This window comes from Hibiscus syriacus, unplaced genomic scaffold, assembly GCF_006381635.1.
Source record: "Hibiscus syriacus cultivar Baekdansim isolate YM2019G1 unplaced genomic scaffold, ASM638163v2 tig00110198_pilon, whole genome shotgun sequence".
NCBI classification, from domain to species: Eukaryota; Viridiplantae; Streptophyta; class Magnoliopsida; order Malvales; family Malvaceae; genus Hibiscus; species Hibiscus syriacus.
Genome location: NW_024062623.1, coordinates 494,146 through 502,233, shown reverse-complemented (window position 1 = coordinate 502,233; position 8,088 = coordinate 494,146). Strand labels below are relative to the sequence as shown.

The 8,088-nt window shown below is 32.8% G+C and overlaps 1 pseudogene; it reads right to left on the bottom strand.

The window, feature by feature from the left end:
• Positions 1-3,378: 3,378 nt before the first annotated feature.
• LOC120218503 lies at positions 3,379-6,374 on the bottom strand (annotated as a pseudogene).
• Positions 6,375-8,088: the final 1,714 nt, after the last annotated feature.

Sequence of the window (8,088 nt, the reverse complement as noted above, 5' to 3'; positions counted from 1 at the left end):
GATCGAAACAAAACACATCAAATTCGAATATCCTGTGCATCTCTACCTCACCTCCCCAACGTTATTGATCTTGCTGTTGAAATCTTTGTCAATGTCTTTGTCGACACTTGTTTTGCTTTTGTCGTCAATCACTTTTGCCGAGGTTCCTTTCGATGGACTCTATGACTTCGTCGTAAATATTTTGTTCTTATAGGATATGTATGATTTTTTTGAAGTTTTATTTATTTATTTTGATCTTATATTTTATTGAAATCCAAATAATACAAATGATTATTCCACAAAACAAAAATTAAACAGTTTGTTCTTGATAAATGATTAATAATCATGCTTTATTTTCATAAACCATGCAATGCTATTCAAACATACATTTACTCTTAATTTAATTATGATTTTATATCAAAACTTGTCCTACATTTATTCAAGGTTAAAGTAATTAATATATTTTAAACATCTCAGTTAAATTCAATCTATAAATGTATTTAAAATTAATTTATCTTGAATCTAGTCTAATGTATAATTTAAAGTCGGCTAAACATATACTTTTTTTTAACAAAAGGATTTTATGATTTTTTTTTCTTATTTATTTAGAATTTTTAATCTTTTAATTATTTTAACACGTGGTAACATACTGTCGGTCCATATTAACTTTTTGCTGTTAACAAGAATGGACTAAAGTGATAGACGAATGAAAGTACAAGGGTTAAAATGATAAAAAAAAAAGAACAGTATGATCATAGGGCGGTGGTGGTTGGTGAGAGTGATAACTGTAATTCTCATATTTTAAACATGTTATCCGTTTGTTATACCTACCCTTTGAAACTTGAACTAATCAAATAATTCGACGTTGTAGAAAATGTAACAAACAAAACTTAGGATAAACTATACCACTAGTCACCGATCTATTGTTTATTCTACTTTGATCATCAAACTATTTTCTGACATAATATTAAAATTAGTCTCCCAATATTTATTTGAATGGTAATTTTGGTTTTTATTCTTTTTAATAGTGTTTTAGCTCTCAATTTTTTAAGTTTTGGATCAAATTAATCACATATTAGATAAAAATTATTAGTTAACTAATAATTAATATATGTTATTGACGTGACATTTACACACATATTTAGTTATTTATGTGTCACATGTCATGTTATTATATTGGTTGTGTGACACATACCACATCATCTTAAGTGATGTGACATATAATATGTAATTATTATGTGACGTGACATGTAACACATCACCAATTTAAGATATGTGAAAATATCATGTTAGGAACATGTATTAATATTTAGTTAATTAACAATTTCTATTTAACATGAGCCATTTTGAGCAAAAATTAAAACGTTGGAAGGTTAAAATGCTCATAAAAAATAATAAAGGCCAAAATGACCGTTTGAATAAATGTTAGGAGGCTAATTTTGGTATTATAATTTTTTTTATAAAAGTATCTATAATATTATATTTTTTCTATTTTGGTCCTTGTTCGTTAACGCTGATGTATTCTTTTATATAATGTTAACGTTATATTTTCTCTCCTGATCAACTGTCTTTGTTCATTGTTTTAATGATTTTATGCGGATCAATAAAGTGGTGACACACCAATAGTCTTTTAACGGTCGATAATCAAAATAAGAAGAAATAATAACGTTTAGTTATACTTTTGTCAAAAGAAATGGTTGGATGAATAAAACAGGAAAGAAGCAATAGATTAGTGACTAATTATGTAGTTAATCCAAATAGAAATTGTGTGTTCTAATTTATCCTATTCTGAAAAAAACAAAAGCAAAGGTCTAAGCTTGTTGATGATCACAAATCACGCCGTTGATTTCTCATTTACTTGCCGAATGGACAAATCGTCGTCGTCGTCGGTGCTGGATAAGACAGCCCTTCTTGATTCTCCGCTCCATTGGTTTCCAAAGAGTGGTGGGGATCCACCTTAGCATCAGTCACTTAAAGCGCGCTGAACTTGGTGACCTCCTCTTTGCCGAAGCTACCCCGTTAATCTTGGCAAGACGATTCAGGTACCAATTTTAATCATCTTTAATAGTTAATTGTACCACAAATTTTTAAATATTTCAATTTCATCTCTAACATTTTAAATATTTTAATATAATTCTCAAATTATGAGCTTCATTTTAAATTAATCTTTAAATTTTTTTAAATATTTTAATTTTATCTCAAATCATTATTTTGTTTAGCCCAACATTAACTATCTTTTAGGCCACAACATATTTTATATAGCCTTGTATCATAAATGAATACTTAAAATATATCATTTTTTTAGGTATCTAAAATAATTTTAGTAAAAATAAGTATTTAAAGTTATTGTTTTGGTACTTAAGGTATTTTTTAGTTAAAATAAGTACTTAAAGTATACAAATTTTCATTTAAGTACCTGAAACATTCTTTAATTAATGTCACATGTCAATTTTTTAAAATTTAGATGAAAAATATCAATTACTTTAGATATTTATTTTAATAAAAAAATACTTTACGTACCCATTTGTACCAAAATGATAAATTTATATATTTATTTAGATAGAAGAAATTATATTTTAGGTACTTATTTATGATATAAATCTTTATCTAATACATCACTATTTACATGGCAATTAACAACTTTTTATCTATATAATTAGCAAGGAATACAATTAGTATATATTGATAGTTTAGGGATGAAATTAAAATGTTTAAAATTTGGATCACTTTAGGACGAGGGTTGTAGTTTTGGATAAAACTAGAATATTTAAAAGTTTAGAAATTAATTTAAATTGAGAGTCGTAGTTTGGAGATGAAACTCAAATGTTTAAAACTTTGGAGATTAATTTAAGATGAAGGTTATAGTTTGAAAATCTGTGGTACAATTAATTCTTTTTTTTAATCACAGGTTTTGGAGTCAATAGATCGATTAATCCAAAATCAATTTAAAATATAACAATGCTAAATGGTAGGGATGGGAGGTGCGACTATGGAAAACAGAGGCTTCAAACCCAACCTCAGAGCAGTAACAGATCATTGGTATCATCATCGAGGGTTACTCTTATTTGCAACTTGCCGGTGCCGGAGCACGCTAAGGACGCCGGAGAAAATCTCAAGAAGTATGCCAAGCTATGAGTATTCTATATTTGCTCTAATAAACTCAACAACCAGTGAAAGATCTCTTGTATTATTCTTATATCCATCGGTTGAAAAACAATTCCAGCATTGTTTTCCTTAATCTATAAATGTAATATATGTTCTGTTATCGGCTCATTAACACACCCCAATAAACCCGAAGGCTCCACGGAGCTCGGCACCGGACTCGAAAGATCACATCGAACCACAAACATTATTTATATAGAAGAATATATCTAACAAGTGATCATATGCATCCCTTGTTTATCCATCCAGTTTTGTCAGGCATTTAGTTTGCGGATTTTGCAAGTCCTACCCTCATGTTTCCGAAGTCGAACACCGTATGATAAGCACTCAAAAACCTATCTCCGAGTACCCTGCATATAAACCAGTGAATTCATGTCTGAATCACACTCGACATGTGTTAAACGACAAAGGGTAACTTTCTTTCTTATGTCGATCGTACCAGAGTGGACCTCGCGGTGGAGGCACATCCAGACAGATGAAGCTGCTAACACACACTGTAGAACATCCTTCTTCAACTTTAATAATATACTATAAATGGACAAGACAGACTGTGAGTGTAATTATAAAACGGTATGCATTGCTCCAAGTTCTGCATATTTGCAATAATAAATTCAGACCAGAATAAATGTTCATACGTGGTGTGGAGTAAGAGGGAAAGATTTGTTTCCGATGGTGAACGTAATGTCTGGCAGAAGTTCGAGGTAATCGCAGTTGACGAATGATTTTCCGATGGGGTTTGGAAGAGTTTCACATAGCTTCGACATAATGGAAAAGATTCTGTTAGTCCATGTCCTCATCTATGTATGTATGCATGTATTTATTCTCTCTGCAAGAAGAATCACCTGATTAATATGTTGGAATACTATATCCTTTGTCTTCTGTTGTTTGAGCTGAACTTGAATCCAGAAAACAATCATCTCACAGAAAGTACACATGGGAGTCTCTCCCAGTGCTGATCCTTTCATGGTTCCATTTTCTACCACTGTCTTCAGCTTGCGTCTGCAAGGATCGGTTCGAGCTGAGTGCTCCTCCTTGAACCAACTCAACATAAAACCAACCCCACTTTCCCCAAGTGATATTAATGATAATAGAATCAGTGTTGTTACCTTGCTCGCTGTGATCCATTATATGAACATAACCCGACATCGACACATAGAATTTCGGGGCGTATCTGGAGGAACGAATATAGATCTTTATGGCAATCAAGAGTTGGTATTCTAAAAGACTAATTGTGAATACATGGAAGAAGATAACTAACCCCAGATATCAAGTTGTCCCATAAAGCATATCCATACTTGGAAACAACACTCTTGCATTCCAAGCTCACAATTCCTTCTGCCCCGATTGCACGGTTGATCTCATCCACAATAGCCTGGAAATGTCTGCTAGTGAGACTTTTAACGGCGATAGCAGAGAAAACAACAGAGAAAAAACATATACAATTCCATTGCACCGGAATCAGAGTTAATTAGAACGCAATGGTATAAACACATACAGTTGGCCCAGCAATCAAGGGTGTCCCAGAATCCAGAATGGCTGCACAGCCAAACTTGCATACTCCTGAATAATACAAGTATTAATGTTAAGGCTGCAACAATCGGTTCTTTCGAGTCGAATTGAGTTTGCTCACCCCTAACCTTAATGACTGCGTAAAACTTTAGTACGTACATTGAGCATAGCATACGACTTAAAGCTAAGATTAAGGTTAACCTCCCAAGCCTAATATGTCATAGTAAATTTATGGTACAAAAACTTAGCCAAAGATGTTTAATCTTCTAAGACAAAGTAGAGTGAAGGATACCAGTTGAGTAGTCCTCCACAAATACATCTCCCACCAAAATCTGGAATGATGAATGAAATGTTTGTTAAATATCAACCTTTACCGTGGGAAGAAGCACCAAGTAGAAGAGTATAAAAACATATTAAGAGCAGACCTCCCAATAACCGGTTTTTGCAACCGGGACGTAAGTGTGGTCACCTCTGAAGTGCCTCCAGTCAAGACCTCCAAACACAATTTCCCCTCCGAACTCCGACGTAAAATCTCGACTTAGCCAGAGGGAGAAAGTTTGTGGTCAATGCGACCTTGGTGCACCATATTCATCCTGAGTATAGAGTTCTATGAGCTATGAAAAATCTATTGCTAACACTTGACCAAGAAAGAAGTATATATATATATATATTACAAGATCATTAGAAGAAAAAATTATACCACAGAGGATTAGCTCGTTCCACAGAAATATCCTGGAACCCAAGTCCAAGAATCCCATCATATTTTGCAATTAGGAATGGTAGAAAAGGTTCCTTGGTAATCTCTATGAACTCCTGAAGGATTGTAGTTGCCATAACATAACTTTTATGGAACACAATTCTGTAAAGCATAATATTTCATAAATAAAAATAAAAACTCACTTGATCTTCAACAACAATATCTCCAACTTTAACATGATCCAGGCCAAAGAAGCCAGAAATAGCTCCAGCCCCATAGCTGATTGTGCAGGGTATCCCTGGAAGAATTCGAAGCATGTTAAGAAAATGCATTCATTCAACAACTGCAGAAAACAAACCAATTATCAAACACAATGCAGGCAACAAAATTACCAATCTTGGTATAAGTACTCGACGACGACGCTCGAAACCTCGAATGTAAATGACAAGGAATCTGCAATTTCACAATGGAGTTCCCATGGCTTCAACAATGTTCATCATCCTGAATTCGAATTCAAGTGCTTTGAGGACACTTACAGAGAAAAGGCATTTTGAAGATGGCACCCAAAGATTAGAGCTAGCAGTGTCGAAAACGACGGAAAATCTCTGAGAAGGCGAACCAATGCCAATTTCACCATAATATTGGATATCAAGATAATTCTTTAGGTATATTACACCAGCTTCCTGGTCATTCACATTGCTATCAAGCCCTTCTTGTGTTATCCTCGCAGCATTCAATCTTTTAAGATCAAGAGGCTGCTTCTTAAGAGTGATCCGAGCTAGCCCATCAGATGACTCAGTGAGTAACCATGAGGTTATCCAAGTGCATACACAGATTGCAGGCAAAAGAAACTTAATCCCCATCCTTAATAAACCAAGGAGAAATGAAAGATGAGTATAACTTACATAACAAAAAGGATGATGACGATGATGGTGAAAGATAACATGCATACCTGTGGTTGATCTTGGAGTAAAGTGATTAGAAACCCAGTGTTGCTTCATCTTTAAGTAGCTTGGGAGAAGATAAGTACCTTCAAAGGGTATTGCTGCACATTGATGGATGATGGGTTTTTCGATTTCATGGAGACGATCTCTCTTACTATACCTGCGAAGCTACCACGTAGTTTCCAACCACAGGGTGAAACAACATGAAAGAACAAAGGGGTGTGTTTTTGACGTTGAAGCTTGGATTTGATTGTGTTGGTCTTCTTTAAGTTACAGCCATGACAGAGATTCGATTGTCATCTACCCAGAGTTTCTTTTTCTATTTGTTTTTCGATTGGAGTTGATTTTTGAAGAACACAGTGTGTGGGTTAATGTAATTATCCGGCAACTTGTACAAATTTGCGAGCTCTCTAATGCTAATTAGCAGTTCCAACAAGTTTGGACTGTGTAGATATGTGTGTCTTTTTGTCAGATTGCAGAAGAAAAAGAAAGGGAAAGGATATTGATTTTTGTTTCTTAATAGAAATGACATGAACACATGTGAGCATGGTATTAAATTGAGGCCGCAACGTAGTGTAACGGCCGCATCGTAATGATTTTGAAGGTCACCGCGATGTAATATTAACGCAACGCGATAAAATATTTCAGAAGCATTATGATTTTTGAAGAAGAAATCACGTCTGCGACAGTCGCAACATATTACATAACGTTTGCGGCATCCGTAACCGTGACGCCGCAACCGCGACAAATGACGCAACTGCTATTTTATACTATGCATGTGAGGGAAAAATGATTTTTTTGGTTTATTGACATGTTTAATCGAAGGTAATATGTTATTATTTTTTTGAGTTTCTCGATTATTAAAATTTATAAAATAATCTCTGATTATAAGATGTTTTTTTGAGTCTACGATTATTAAAATTTACTAAATAATCTCCAGATTAAGGCAATATTATGTTGAGTCATCCGACTATTAAAGTTATAAATTAGTATATAAGGCGATAAAATATTAAATTTAGTTTAAAAATATAAAATTATGACCAGATTGATAGAACATATAAGTAATGAGGACAAAATATATAGTTTTATCAATTTTGTTTACTATCACATTTACTCATCCTTCAAATGTTAATAATAAGTGACTTGAATGACATATTTTAAATAGTTATGTGACCTAATTGACAAGATTAAAAGATCAATGGTCAGGTTGAAATCTCCCATAATTAATTGGTCACAAATATAGTTTACCTTTTTATTTTTTATCAAACAAATTGTACAATAATTTTTTTCTAGAATAATATGGTGTGATTACGAGATAATATCTGTTCAGAATATTTTTTTAGCTATTGACAATATGAACACCCTACAAACACACTTACTCGAACCCAAACGAAACTCAAATCAAATAAAACAAAATTCAGATTATAAACTCTAATAATAAATCATATTTAAGCATAATAACATACACCCCATTTTAAACAAGCTTTGCTGACGGAGCTCTTGGTATAGTATTATTATGAGTGTAATATGTATGTAAAGGATTGACGTTATATATTTATATAGTCTGTAAATTATATTACGACTCCGTTAATCCAACAAATATAATAATTATATAAATTAGAATCTATTAATAAAAGAAAATATTATTATTTTTTAGAAAAAAATTAAATTCGAATAATTATAATCAGTTCAAACTATTCTAAAATAACTTTTGTAGATTAAGAACGCAATATAAAATGTTCTTAGTGGAAATTTCCTGATTGGAGGTGACATTTTGAGTACAATAACACAACATCG